The sequence below is a fragment of the Protopterus annectens genome, chromosome 6.part0 (assembly GCF_019279795.1).
Source record: "Protopterus annectens isolate FY-2018-M chromosome 6.part0, PAN1.0, whole genome shotgun sequence".
In the NCBI taxonomy this organism is placed as follows: domain Eukaryota; kingdom Metazoa; phylum Chordata; order Ceratodontiformes; family Protopteridae; genus Protopterus; species Protopterus annectens.
The window spans coordinates 181,339,703-181,353,827 of NC_056737.1; the positions used below are offsets into that span (position 1 = coordinate 181,339,703).

General features: G+C 40.4%; 1 protein-coding gene across 2 annotated transcripts in view; it reads right to left on the bottom strand.

Annotated features, from left to right (window-relative positions):
- ZC3H14 (zinc finger CCCH-type containing 14) overlaps positions 1 to 14,125 on the bottom strand; it is a 1,193,127-nt gene that overhangs the window by 634,118 nt on the left and 544,884 nt on the right. The gene's annotated exons all lie outside the window — the stretch shown is intronic.

Genomic DNA, 14,125 nt, shown 5'->3' on the forward strand with positions numbered 1-14,125 from the left:
CTTCCTGGATCTGAGATCTGCTCTGATACAAAGGAATCAGAGCACAGCTGGTCAGGGAAACTGGTGGAGTTGAAGAAGGAGGCTTCCTGGCATCCGACGTTGACTCTCTTGGGTATCTTGGATCCTGGGACTTCGAGACATCTGGTCAGATCAGAGAAGGAGACTGTATAGGCTGGGCAGGTGCACTCACAGATCCAAGAGGGGACAGAGTTGGCAAAACCTCCATCTGGACATGAGCCCTAAGAAACTTCCATATCATCCTGTCCATATCATTCTCTGTCAAGCTCCTAGATGATCTGAATGAAGCTGAGGAAGCAGGCCTAGCATGTTTGGTTGGAGTTTGGAACTGTTGGGATAGCAGGGCCAGGGAAACTCATATCACAAGTTCTGCAGATCAGCTCCTAATAATCAGATCCAAGGGTCTGGGATCTGAAGCTTATGTGGAAGGTAATGGTGAACTGGCCATGGTGATCACCCCCTGTCAGATCTGAAGAGTCCTGGGGATCCAAACAAGGAGTGACTTTCTTCGGATCTGAAGTCTTTGTAAATTTTTCAGCTGGCTCTGATGAAGCCCTCAGAGAAACAAGGAGAGCTTGTTTTTTTAGACTCTCTGGAGCCATGAGTTTTAGTAGGGGGTTGAGACCCAGGAGAGGAAAAGGAAGATGCCGGAAGTAAGCCCTTAAAAATCAACTTACTCCAGCAGTCTAAAAGGACTCTGAGATTAAACGAAGTACAGCTATCACATTGCGATTTTAAGTGCTCTGGGCCCAAGCAATACATTCACTTCTTGTGGGCATCTGAATTGGGAATCTTGTGCCTACAAGAACTGCATCTTTTAAAACCAGTTGGCTTTTCAGAAATGACTGGCTAAAGTACCACAACTTACAACTCTAACACGAAAGCCACGCAAAACTAACAGTACAAACTACCCGCTCTAAAAGAAAAACAAGGTAAACACCTTAACTACTATCCACACATGCTAGAAACTACCAAAAAAACTTTTAACACAGTTTTTTTTTTAAACACTGAGGGGAAAAGAGCTATAGGAAGTGCTGTAAGGCACTAGAGGAAGAAGCAATGGTAGGGCAGAAGACAGAGAATCCTAACGCCAGTGAAGCCTAAAATTAAAGCGGGAGGAGTAAACAGTAGCATCGATACCAAGCAGTGATGATACAACAGTGACAGAAAGGGTTTACCAAAAAATAAACAAGAAAATTCTACTCTTACAACTGTCTTACAACTTGCGATTCAAAAACTATGTCCTGTCGCAATGCCAGCAAACAAGATTTGAGGAGTTGGGGATAGATTAGGACATTATGGGTAGAGTGAGGAGCTTGAGATTCGGATCCTAGTCTTGTGCATGCGACAGAGTTGAATCCAAGAATTGGATCTGTAACCCATCAGTGAGGAAGAATGAAAAGGACAACATCAGATCTGGCTAGTAAGTGCACTGCCTGGATGCCAGGAAAAAAAGAAATACAGAGGACCTGAAGGAAAATCAGCTTCTAACGGTTAGGAAAAAACTATGACTGGGAAAAGTACTGAAGCTGTTCAGCAAAAAGCAGTACAAGCTCCAGACATGACTTCCAATAACTTAGAGGACAGTATATGACAACTACACACAGACATGATTAAAATAAACAAAACACTGAAGGAGTATATCAACTCAAACAACAAAAACGATGGAAACATGAAAGAAGCTTTAAACAGATATTCAGATGTGATAAAACTGCAAAAATCAGAGATCAAAATACAGAAAAGGCTGGCTGAATGAGACTGCACAATAAGAAATGGTTTAAAAACTAATAGAATTAGAGGACAGAGCACATAGGGAATACCCGAGATTTTCTGCTGTACCAGTGAAGCTGGAAGGAACAGACTGTATTCATTTTATGGAAGCACAAATAAGCAACTGGACTGGTATTCCACAGCAGGAGTTGTTAACTGAAAGGGCACATTGTGTGTATGCTCCAAACCTGGCTATGAGAAAGCAACCCAGACCTTTAGTAGTAAAGATGCAATCCTACCAGCAGGAGGAGTTGATTCTGGCAAAACTGTGGCAGAAGAACAAAGTACAAAAAGTGGGAGTTACCAGAATGTTTGAGGAGAATACGTTCACAGGTGGTTACTGGGCTACTGACCCAAAGGTCTTTATAAACCTAGTTGTGTGTGCCCAATATAATACTAGAGAAACCCAATATATAAAGGATCTTGCCAAAACTTAGATCTTAGTTAGCAACAACTGCCCATATCTAGGAGAGTCAAAGGTGAAATCCCCAGCAGGAATTTACAGTTCCCATACAGTGATCCAGGCTATGCTGAAACAGCATCATAGAGGGACTCTGTTTCATGTGAATTGGCAGCTATTCCAGAGAAGTGGCAACCTCTGAGAGACATATCTGTCTTTCCAGCAGGTCCTATTTATGTTGTAGGCCAGGTTAAGGTCCCTGAAGCAGGTAACACTTGTCCCACTTGACTTTGTATGTGCAGCATTTCCATTAGGTTTGGATCCAAGACTGCTCTTTAGGCCAGGCCAAGTCCCCTCTAACTAGTCTGCATGCTACTGAGTACAGTGATAGTGACTTCAGTCTGTCAATGTATGACAAGTGCTCAAGACCATGAATTTTGTTGGTTTTAAATCTCTGTGGTCTCTCAAGTTGCTGCAGGTGCCTGCTAAGGTACATACCAAAGGGAGCACTGTACTCAATTATTGGCCTGATGAGTGTCGAGTAGAGGGGAGTTATGACCTCTTGAGACAATGCCTCTGCTAATGAGGTGTGCAACATAAGAATACTTTTCTTACCACAGCAGACACACGGTGGTCAAAGTCTACAGTCAGCTTGTGTTCCCAAGTCTCTCACTACTAAGTTGTTGCTTAGGATATTATTATTTATATGACAGTCTGCATGGATATTGTTTTCACTGAAGGGGATGATAATGCATTTTTAACAATGAGTCTAAGTAGATGGCTTTGGCACCAATCATTGGTTGGTGTAAGTCCCGACTGAAGTATATTGACATTGTTTATGGAATTCAATGACTGCACCTAATTTGCAATCATCAGCAAACTTAGTCAGCTACAGCCCCTCTGTTTTGGCCTGAATGTCTGAGGAGTATATTCCAAACAACTGGGGGACCAGCACTGAGCCCCTTGGAACCCCAATGGTGACAGGTCTGCTGGCAGACGTAAAGTCCCTAACTCTGACTGAATGTGGTCTGTCAGTGAGCCAGTTAGCAACTCACCTGATGTCATAAGGGTTGCTATTCAATTGGGAAAGTTTATCAATGATGTCCAAATGTGGGATTGTGTCAAAGACCTTCACTAAGTCAAGGTAGGCTGTATGCACAGATTTGCCTTTGTCTATGGCTCTAGTGATGTTTTTGAAGAGATCTACCATGTTTAACTTGCCCTTTTCAGATGCAAAGTGGGGGAGATGTAGAGGGAATGCTTTGTGTAATGTCTGGAGGGGATGGGGGGGTGAAATTTTCAGCAAACCTCTCAGCTAATAGGTTAGCTATGTTTGCAGGATCAGTGTGTGTGTGATGCTATCCACAACTAGTTCAGTGCACGTATGGGTCTTACCTTTTAGGTTACAGATATAGCTGAAGAATGCCTTACAGTTGTCCTTAGCAATGGTTGCTAAATTTTTTTTTAAGTTGCTACAAGTTGTCTTACTTGTTTATTCAAGCAGGGAAGGGTGTTCTTCCAGTGCTGGGACCTCTCTTTTTTATTCTTAGACGGCAACTTCTTCCTCTTGTTGTATAACTTATTAATGCTAGATGTCCACCAAGGAGGCTTGTTTTTTCTTGAAGATCTTGTTTTGATCCTATCAGGTACAGCAGTGTCAATACATTTGTATAAGTGATTGTACAGGGCAGTTATGTATACTTAGTACAGTTGTCAATGCCATCTGCGGGAACAGAAGCTTAGAAATTATTTATGCCACCCCTTAGGAGTATAATTAGTTTTGGTGAAATATTTTAGCCTGATTTCACCTATGAGGGTTTCAGGTGTTATAGCTACTTCAAATATGACTGAACTGTGATCAGATATAACCAGTGAAGGCCCTATACCTGTGCTGGTGCAATGGTCACCCAAGTTGGTAAGGACCAGGTCGAGAATATTTCGGCCCCTTGTGGGGTTGCATACTATTTGTTTCAGGGCATTAATGTTAAAGTCCAGGAACCTTTGTGCAAGCATGTTGGTACTCGTATAAGTTTCCCAATCAATGGAGGAATAGTTAAAATCACCCATGACTAGAGTGTTTGGTTGTAATTTGACTGACTCAAGTAGATCCAAAAAAGCAGCCTGGGCATCATAGTTCATTGAAAGGGGCCCATAGCTAACAACGACTTGAAGTTAGTTGAACGTGGAGTAACTCCATGGAGTTTTCCTGTCTAACCAGTCTAGAGGTGTATTTACCTTTGATAGATACTCTTCTTCCTTTGGTTCTCACATGCTCATTTTGCAGTCTGTAAGTGTGGAAGGCATTGTAGCCTTGCAAGGTAAGGGTACTCTCTGCAGCCATGAACCAAGTTTCTCTGACTGCACAGACATGAACATCCTCCAGGGAGAGGAGAGTGCTTCCAGAGAGTGCAGTTTATGATTTAAACTCCTAGTGTTTAGCAGCATAACCTTTAATATTTGTGAGTGATATTTTCATGTTGGAAATTTTGTTCTTGAGTCCTTGCCTAAAAAATGCATTATGGGGAGGCAAGTGCCTTAGCCAGTAACCAAAAGCCTAGAGGTGACAGGAGAAGACCATATCTGGCAAAGCAGCATGGTCTATCAACCATGTCATCCCAGGGTGACATGAAAAGGATCCCCTTAGAATGACACCAGAAACTAAGCCAGTTGCTGAAGTCAATAATTTTTTGTTTATATTGTGGTATCATCCTAGGTGAGGGTAGAATGCTGGTCAAGGCTATGGACATACCTGCCTGGGACAAATACTCAGAGAACTCAATCGTGTCTCTCTTCATATACTCCAGTGAAATGTATCTCAAGTCATTCATATCAACATGAACTGTGAAGGAGTCATAACAGTACTTGCTGTTGAGAGACGAGTGCATGTGTGATCTGATGGATCCTGGCACCCAATAGACAGCTGAGCGTAACCTTCTCCTTGTCCGGCCTGGTGAGTGGGGCATCTGTGTGTCTCACAATGGACTCAACTATGACTAAAAAATTTGGTTTGGATGTGCTTTGCCTTAGGGACCTATTTGGTGAGACACTGACTGTAGATCAATGTGTGTGTATGTACCTTTAAGAAGCTATACAAGGGCTTGCACAAGTGTATAAATACTGAGCACTTGTGAGCCTGACTGCCGTTTTGTAGTAAGCTGTTGAGATGTAAGCATGTACGTCTGTAAGGTCTGTCTATTAATCAGTTTGCTTATATTTTATGATGCTGCTACCCATCGTGATGTGTTTCTATGTAATAAAGCATCTAAACGAACTACCCAGCCTGTTCGTCATCTATGTTAGAGAGAGAGAGAGTGACATGGTGTCATAAGTGGCATGTCTAAAAGACATGGTGCCAGAATGAATGGGATTCAGATTCTTCAGTTCGAGACCAGGAGGCACTCAGTTAAGACTAGAGGAATATACAGGAGTGAATCAACCCTACTGCATGTATAATTGGCAAAACAGGTCAGAAACGAATTTCAGATGTTAAAACTTGCTCAAACTATTTCTTATTCGCAAATTATTACACAAAGCATACAAAACGTTCTAAAGGATATTTAAATAAACTGAAATGTTTGATATTGATAAAAATATTCAAATTGATATGGAAAATGTTTGAAATAAAGTCCGAATTGCATAAAACGAATAAAATAAGAGGAAACGGCAGTATTTTCGCTAAGCACGTGCTTTTCGTATTAATTAAAGATATCAGAGTTATAAGAAGTGCATGAAGTGCTCAAGTTTGTGCAGTATTACAGTAAAGTTATTTCACAACATACAGCCATTTCAGAGCATATTTCACAAAGTACAGTATTTCAGAGTTTATTGTGCATTTGAATATTATTACGAGCTCTCACAGCACAGCTTGTTCATACATAATTACAAGGGCCATATTGTCAGTGTGTCTGTGCATACTTTGGTGGCATGGCAGACGGATTTCAAAAATCCAGTGCACTTGTGCTTGATAATAACAATGCAGAGAACTGGAGAGTGTTTGAGCAAGAGTATGCCATTTTCATACAGGCTGCATTTTTTGATAAAGATGACCGTACAAAGGCATGTATTCTACTTAATTTAGCTGGGTCAGAAGTGCAAATTTTTGTATGTCCCTGCTATCTTTGCAGGCGAGGGATAAATCCATCATACTGTTGTACCGGGTGAGTCAAGGGAGGACCCTAAGTGCTTACAATGTAAATTTAGAGAAATGTGTATCCCCCAGACAAATGTTACAACTGAAGGGCACTTATTTTATACAAGGGATCAAAAACCTGGTGAAACTTTTGCAGCATATATAATTGATTTCAGAAATAAGGCTAAAACGTGCAGATCTGGTGATTTAAGGGATGAGTTGATAAAAGACAGACATGGGTGCGGTACTAAAGATGATGCTGTGAGAGATTTTGCTTTGTGACAGTGACTTAACTTTGAATAAGGCCATTGAGATTTGTCAGATATACGAGCTCACAGAAAAGCATACAAATATGTTTACAAATGAGAGATGCATGCTTCCAGTAATGTCTAGAGCTCATGTTAATCATATGCAGCAAAAGAAACAGGCCCAAGCACATGACAGCAACTGTACCCCCTGCAGCACTCACTGCTAAACCCCAAAGTTTTCAAGCAGGTTCCAGAGTTTGCACAGTCACAGTGAAGCACAACAGTGAGACCGGAAACTCAAAGCATGGGCACCAACCTACTTTCTTTGCCAATTGTAATTGTGGCAGAAATCATGAACCTAAAAAGGAAAAATATTTAGCTTTTGGTCAGCAATGCCACAAATGCAATAAGTGGAATCATTTCAAGGGGCTTTGTAAATCAAAAGGCACACATTTTTTTATTAAAAGGGAACATTTCAAGATAAGAGTTGATCAATTAGAAAGCAGTGACCCTACATCACATACTTTTTATGTTCATGGTGTGTCAGTGCTTAATGAAACAGTCAATGCAGTGGATTTATGGGCAAAGAATGAAGTATTTTGTACTGTTCGGATAACTGGAAAACCCACAGAGCTCAAATTGACACAGGTTCCAAGTGCAATGTTATGTCAGCAGAAACATTTGCTAGAGTGTGTAACGGTAAAAGGCTTGACTTAGCAAAGTGTGCGAAGCTTGTTACTTGTGGTGGTGAAGAAATTCAAGATGAAGGCTCAGTAGTGCTATCATGTTACTCTGATGGGAGAAGTTACGACTTGTTATTTTTATGTGGTCAAGAGGCACATTCAATCATTATTAGAGATCAGAGACTGTTTGAAAATGGGACTGCTTTCATTTAATAAGGAAGTCCATCATGTTAGCCTGAAAGACCACTACTCTAATTTCACCCAACATATTTTTTCTACCTATGCTGATCTTTTTGAGGACAAACTAGGCAAGCTTCCAGTTGTATACTCCACGAAGTTAGAACCAGATGTTAGTCCAGTTATCAGACCAGCCCGGAAATTTTCAATAGCTATGCAGGACAGAGTTAAATCCAAGCTATACAAAATGGTGCGACAAGGTGTGATTTGTCCAGTAGATGAATGAACCGAGTGGGCATCATCCATGGTGATGGCTCATAAGAAAAGCTCAGATGACATCAGAATATGTATTGATCCATGAGATTTGAACGAAGCACTAAAAAGACCTCATCACCCAATGTGCATCATCGAAGAAGTTGCAGCTCTGATGCCAAACGCCACTGTTTTTTTCTGTCTTAGATGCAGAGAGTTCATTTTGGCAAATTTTGCTTCTTTACAAGAAATCCTCATTGCCAACTACTTTCAGTACTCCATTTGGAAGGTACAGATTTTTGAGAATACCATTTGGGATAAATTCTGCAAGCAAAGTCTTTGAACATGCAATGAAACAAATTTTTTTCTGGGTATCCTTGTGCTATTATAGTAGATGGCATTCTAGTAGAAGGTAATGGTGGAGCTGAGCATGACAGAAACCTCGGAAAAGTTCTGGAAAGAGCACATCAAGTGAAACTTAAGCTCAATCCACAGAAATGCAAATTAAGGCTACAAGAAGTTACTTATGTTGGTCATTTACTTACCAGTTCAAGACTTTGACCAGACCCTTTTAAGCAAACAGCCATTCTAAAAATGCCAGCTCCAGACAATTTTCAAGCCCTGCAAGGTTTTCTTGGCATGGTTAACTATATAGGCAAGTTCATTCCAGACTTTAGCCAACTTTTAGCACCACTCAGAGAGCTGACACACAGATGTATCCTGGTCTTGGTCAGAACAGCACCAAAGAGTTTGATGTCCTGAAACAGAGAATTGCCAGTCCACCATCTCTCAGATACTACGATGTTCACAAGCCAGTCACTCTCTCATGTGATGCTTCGAGATTTGGTCTAGATGCAGTCATTCTACAACAGGGTCAATTTGTTGCCTATATATCGAGAACTCTTACTCCAACTGAAATGCATTATGCTCAGATTGAGAAAGATCTTTTACCAATTGTGTCTGCATGTTCAAAGTTCCATGATTATGTTTGTGGTAGACCTATCCAGACCGAAACAGACTACCAACCTCTCGTCACTACTTTGTGAAAGCTTATGCATACAGCTCCAACCAGACTGCAATGTATGAAGTTGAGATTGCACAAGTATCATTTCACTCTTGTCTACAAGAAAGGCAAACTTGTTTACCTTGGTGATACATTGTCCACATCACCCAGAAACACCACTGAACAACATGAGAATGAGAACCTTGATTTTGAAATCGTGTAAGTGAGAAATTTTTCTTTCACTCATCTTGATGAGCTGAGAGATCACACAGCCACAGATCCAGTTTTACAAAGGCTCAACCACTTTATCCAACAAGGATGGCTGTCGAAGCAGTCTAGTTTACTTCAAGAAGTGTAACCTTATTTTCCATACAAAGATGAGATTTTTGTCTAACAATGGTATCATTATGAAAGTTGCAAAAATAATTGTTCCAAATTTGCAACAAGAGTAAATTACTATCTAGCATTGTGGTTACCCAGGAGCAGATTCTACCAAAAGAAGGGTGAGAGGTCTAGTACTTTGGCCTTGTATGTCACAAGATATTGAGAGAGTGTTATCTTGTTCTGTGAGTAACAGTACTAAGTCACGTCAACAGAAAGAACCACTTCAGCTACACCAGATTCCTGAACTACCTTTGTCGACAGTAGCTACTGACATTTTCGAATGGAATGGTCAACATTATTTGGTGTTAGTAGACTCTTATTTAAATTGGTTCAAGATTGATCTGCTTCCTAATCTAGCATCCAAAACTGTCATCACTAAGATGAAGCGTCATTTTGTAGTCCATGCACAAAGTTATTTCTGACAATGGCACACAGTTTACAAGCCAACAATATAAAAGATTTGCCGAAGAATGGGACTTTACTCATATCACAAGTAGCCCAGAGTATCCATAGTCAAAAGATTTGGCAGAACGTGCAGCTTAAAGTACAAAACAGTTACTGGAAAAGTCAAAATGAGATAACAGTGATGTTTTCCTGAATCTCTTGAATTTCAGAAATATTCCTTGAGATAAACATCTTGGTTCACCTGCCCTGAGACTTCTGTTCAGACAAACCAGAATCACATTACCAGTCAATAGTCAATTGTTGGTTCCATGTGTCAAGAACAACAGGTCAGTTAAAACCAATTTGTTGATGAAGCATTTAAGCCAGAAGTAACTGCTCAATCCATTACGAGAAGAAGTGGTAAGGATGCAAATATCCAAAGGTTATGATCAGACTGGAGTTGTGAAGAATATTTGCTCAGAACAGAGATCATGCATTCTGGAATCACGAGTACAGTTTAGGCGGAATCGGAAACATTTGATGCTGGTGTCCGAGCCTGTACAGCAGCATATATCTCAGAGTGAGTTATCTAGTGTTCCAGTTCCAGTGGAAGTTCCAGAGAATATTTCTGCTCCTGTGATGAATTCAGAAGTTCCTGATATGAGTTGTTCACCAAAAACTGTCCCTGTTGCTAAAACTAGTCCAGATTGTTATGTTACCGGATCCAGTCGCATCTCCAGACCACGTTATAGATACACGGCAACTTGGACATAAACATTGTGTTTGTTTCTAATGTCTGTAGTAATGCATGTCTAACTCCAATGTTATTTTCTGATAAGGGCAATCTTTTTAAGAGGGAGGATGTAGAGCAATGTGTGTGCATGTACCTTTAAGAAGTTAAGTGCTTGCACAAGTGTATACATACTGAGCACATGCGAGCCTGACTGCCATTCTGTGGTAAGCTGTTAAGATGTAAGCATGTATGTCTGTAAGGTCTGTCTATTAATCAGTTCATTTATATTTTATGATGCTGTTATCCATCCTGATATGTTACTAAGTAATAAAGCATCTAAATGAACTGTCCCCACCTGTTCTATGTTAGAGAGAGACGAGTGACACTGATGCTTGTGTTTTTATGTGTATTAAGTGATGTAGGTGCTATATTAGGTGTAGCACGTTTGTGTTTGGAAGATCTCTGGTGTTTGGGTAGGTTTCTGCTGAGTACCTCCCCATATGATGGTTTATGTGTTGAGTGCATGGTTTGCGAAGGAGGTGTAGTATGTGAGCTGACAACTTGTTCAGTGTTACTGTTCTGACCATGGGATAGCAAGGATTCCACATTCTTAGTGTAAATGCATCTGTCACAAATTGTATTTGGGTGATTTAGGAGTAAACGGTTGTCAGTGTACATGAGGCGGTTGGTACACTATCTCAAGATACCCATGTCAATCAGGCTGGTAGCAGAAATGGAGGGCAACTGACCATCCATAATGCTAGGTTAAATCCTGTTTTCACAGTGGGGAGAGAAAATGGAGGGGTGTGGTATAACTGGGTGCTCTAAGCAAGGTCTATACTAATGGGATGCTCTACAAATGATCTATACTAGCAGGGGCTCTCTAAATGGTATCAGACTACTTTAGATTTGTTGGTTTAGGGATAGCTTAAGGGGCAAAAGAGTAGGTGAGGTGATCTCTGAACAGCTAAGCACAATTTAAGGACTTCTCAGCTGGATCATGGGTAGCTACTATGGGAAAATTTATTTACTGAAGGTTTTGCATCTATAACTGCCAATGGTTACCCCCTACGTAGTGCGTGATGGTGTGCTACATGTAAACAGCAGAGCAGTGGCTAATCGCCTAACTCTGTGGAGCTGTGTTAAAACAATCACAAACCCGCTGAAATGCGGGACTTATGTAGCAACAGTGAGTACGCTGAATTAAACAATTTAATCAATAAAAAAGCTCAAAACTGAGCCTTGTGCCAGCAACCTTCAACCAGATGAGTCCTAACTGCAGTCTCGTACCACAAGGATGCATGGGGGGCCCTCTCCAACAAAAAATAGCCTGGTTTAGTGCTCAATTTAACAAACAGAACCAGATTCAGCAGGTCTGAATTTGGTCTATGCTACAACAGACTAAAGGTGCAACAAATCAGCAAGAACAGATTTTAAAAAAGTCAGCAATATAGAAAAAATGCAGTTTAAAAGTGCAAAATACAGTATAAAATTGCTCATTGTTTTAACACAGCTCCACAGAGTCAGGCAACCAGCCACTGCTCTGCTGTACTCATCTGTGCAATCCAAGGAATCTGTTGCATTCTGCTAACCATAAGTACAATTTCATACTCTCTTGTAAGTGGAGAAGGCCCAAACAATAAACGCATAAAGTGTGGGCATTAGAAACAGGTATTTTATGCTCACACTTTACGCACTTTTTAAAGCCAGCCAGCTTATCTGCCATTTTAAGAAAAGGAGACAAGTTATTCTGACTGACAGCAAAATCAAACAGGAAAGGTTTTTTGTTTGTTTTTTTTTTTAAATACAGAAGTACAAGAAAAGTAAGGAAAAGGCTATCAACAATGTTATCAATAACTACTTTTGTAGAGGAAGAACAGAAAAAAGACCACCAACAATGGCATTAAGAACTACAACTATTGTAGGAGAGAAAAGGAGATACTAACAACAATAGTATGTAATGTGTACGGTAGTACATGAAAAAGAATACAAAAATTGAAAAAAAAAATATTTATATATATATATATATATATTTATACACATATATACACATAGGATAGAATGAAAATTGACAACATCAGCTCAATAATCATACAGAATATTATATTCATAAAGTAGCAGAAAGTATTCTAAGAATTAAGCCACCACGGGAATGGAGAAAACAGATTCTGCTAATAGGGATAACTGCAATTAGAGATACAGACAATAGGTAAGAGGAGGCTGGAAATTATTGGAGAAAACTGGCAAAAGAACCAAGGTATTCAGAGCAAATAACTAGAGATAGAAAGGTAACAGAATGGGTAGATGCCAATAATTTATTTGGACTACAGGTTAGAGATCGCCTTCCCCTATCAAGGACTGATATCAGAGTATATGCAATGAGAAAGAAGTAGGTAGTTCTAAACGAAAGACCAGCACTGGTATAGTTTTTAGTTAAATCTAGAACAGAAGCTGCTGTTAAAAAAAGGAATAATTAGCAGAGCATATAAGGAAGTTATGTACTTGCCATAATAAGAAGTTATGTACCTACCATAATGTTCCATGTTAGTTGTCTTCTTTTCGCCTTCTTTCTTGCTGGATGGGTTCGGAGCCGATCTTCGGCTCCAACTCGGCCTATACTATAGCTCGAGAGCTATTTTTTACCGGCTCGAGGCAGCCCTATATCCCAGACTACCATGCGCTAACTCCCCAGATCTTGTTTGGCATAGCATAGAATGTTTTGTATATATATATATATATATATATATATATATATATATATATATATATATACAGTCTCCCTGGCACTAGTAGTCATGATATGGGAACCTTGGAAAAAGGGGCAACATCATGAAATAGAAAGGATCTCAGAACCTTCAAGTCTGTCTAGGCTAGGGGACAGGAGGGAGGGAAGCAAGAAAGAAGGCGAGAAGACAACTAACATGGAACGTTATGGTAGGTACATAACTTCTTAATGTTAAGTTGTCATTCTCGCCTTCATTCTTGCTGGATGGGACAGCGTCCCTAGCACCTTGGTCCTGGGTGGCTCAACAGAACAGACTCCCGAGTACAGAGGAACCAAAGTCAGCTCTATTTCTGGAGGCTATATCCAGTTTGTAATGGGTAATAAAGGTATGTTGAGAAGCCCAAGTAGCTGCTGCACAAATGGCATCTAAAGGTAACCTTGCTTGAAAGGCTGTTGAAGTCGATAGCGCCCTGGTTGAATGAGCCTTAGGTTTTGAAGGAAGTTGTTTATGTCTCAACTCGTAGACAAAGGTAATGATAGAAGCTAATCATCTGGAAAGGGTTACCTTTGAAACTGGAAGTCCTTTCCTCCCATCAGCATAAGAAAGGAAGAGTTGTTCTGACTTCCAGAATTGTTTTGTTCTATCTAGATAATACCGCAATTGGCGATGAACATCCAAGGAATGTAGTTTCTGTTCAGCCCGGTTTGAATAATTTGGGAAGAAAACCAGCAAGTGAATAGTGTGATTCAGATTTGATTCAGAAGAAACTTTAGGTAGAAAGGAAGGGTTTGTTCTGAGAGCTACTCTGTCTTTATGAAAGACCAAATAAGGGGAACGGGTAGACAAGGCTTGAAGCTCCGACACTCTGCCGGCAGAAGTTATAGCCACTAGAAACAGAGTCTTCCAAGAGAGGAGCTTGAGAGAACAAGAAGCTGCAGGCTCAAAGGGAGGAAGAATTAGTGAAGATAACACTAAATTCAGGTCCCATTGTGGAGGAGGATCCTTAATGGGAGGTCTGAGTAAGAAAATGCCCTTGAGGAAAGCTTTACAGAGTTTATGGGACATAATACTGGTTTCCGAAAGTCCTACATGGAAATTGGCAATGGCCGCTAGTTGAACTGACAGTGGCTGCTGATGAACCTGCATGAAAAAGCTCTGCCAGAAAATCAAGAACTTTGTGAATTGGAGCATTAAAAGGGTCTAAGGACCTAGCTTGTG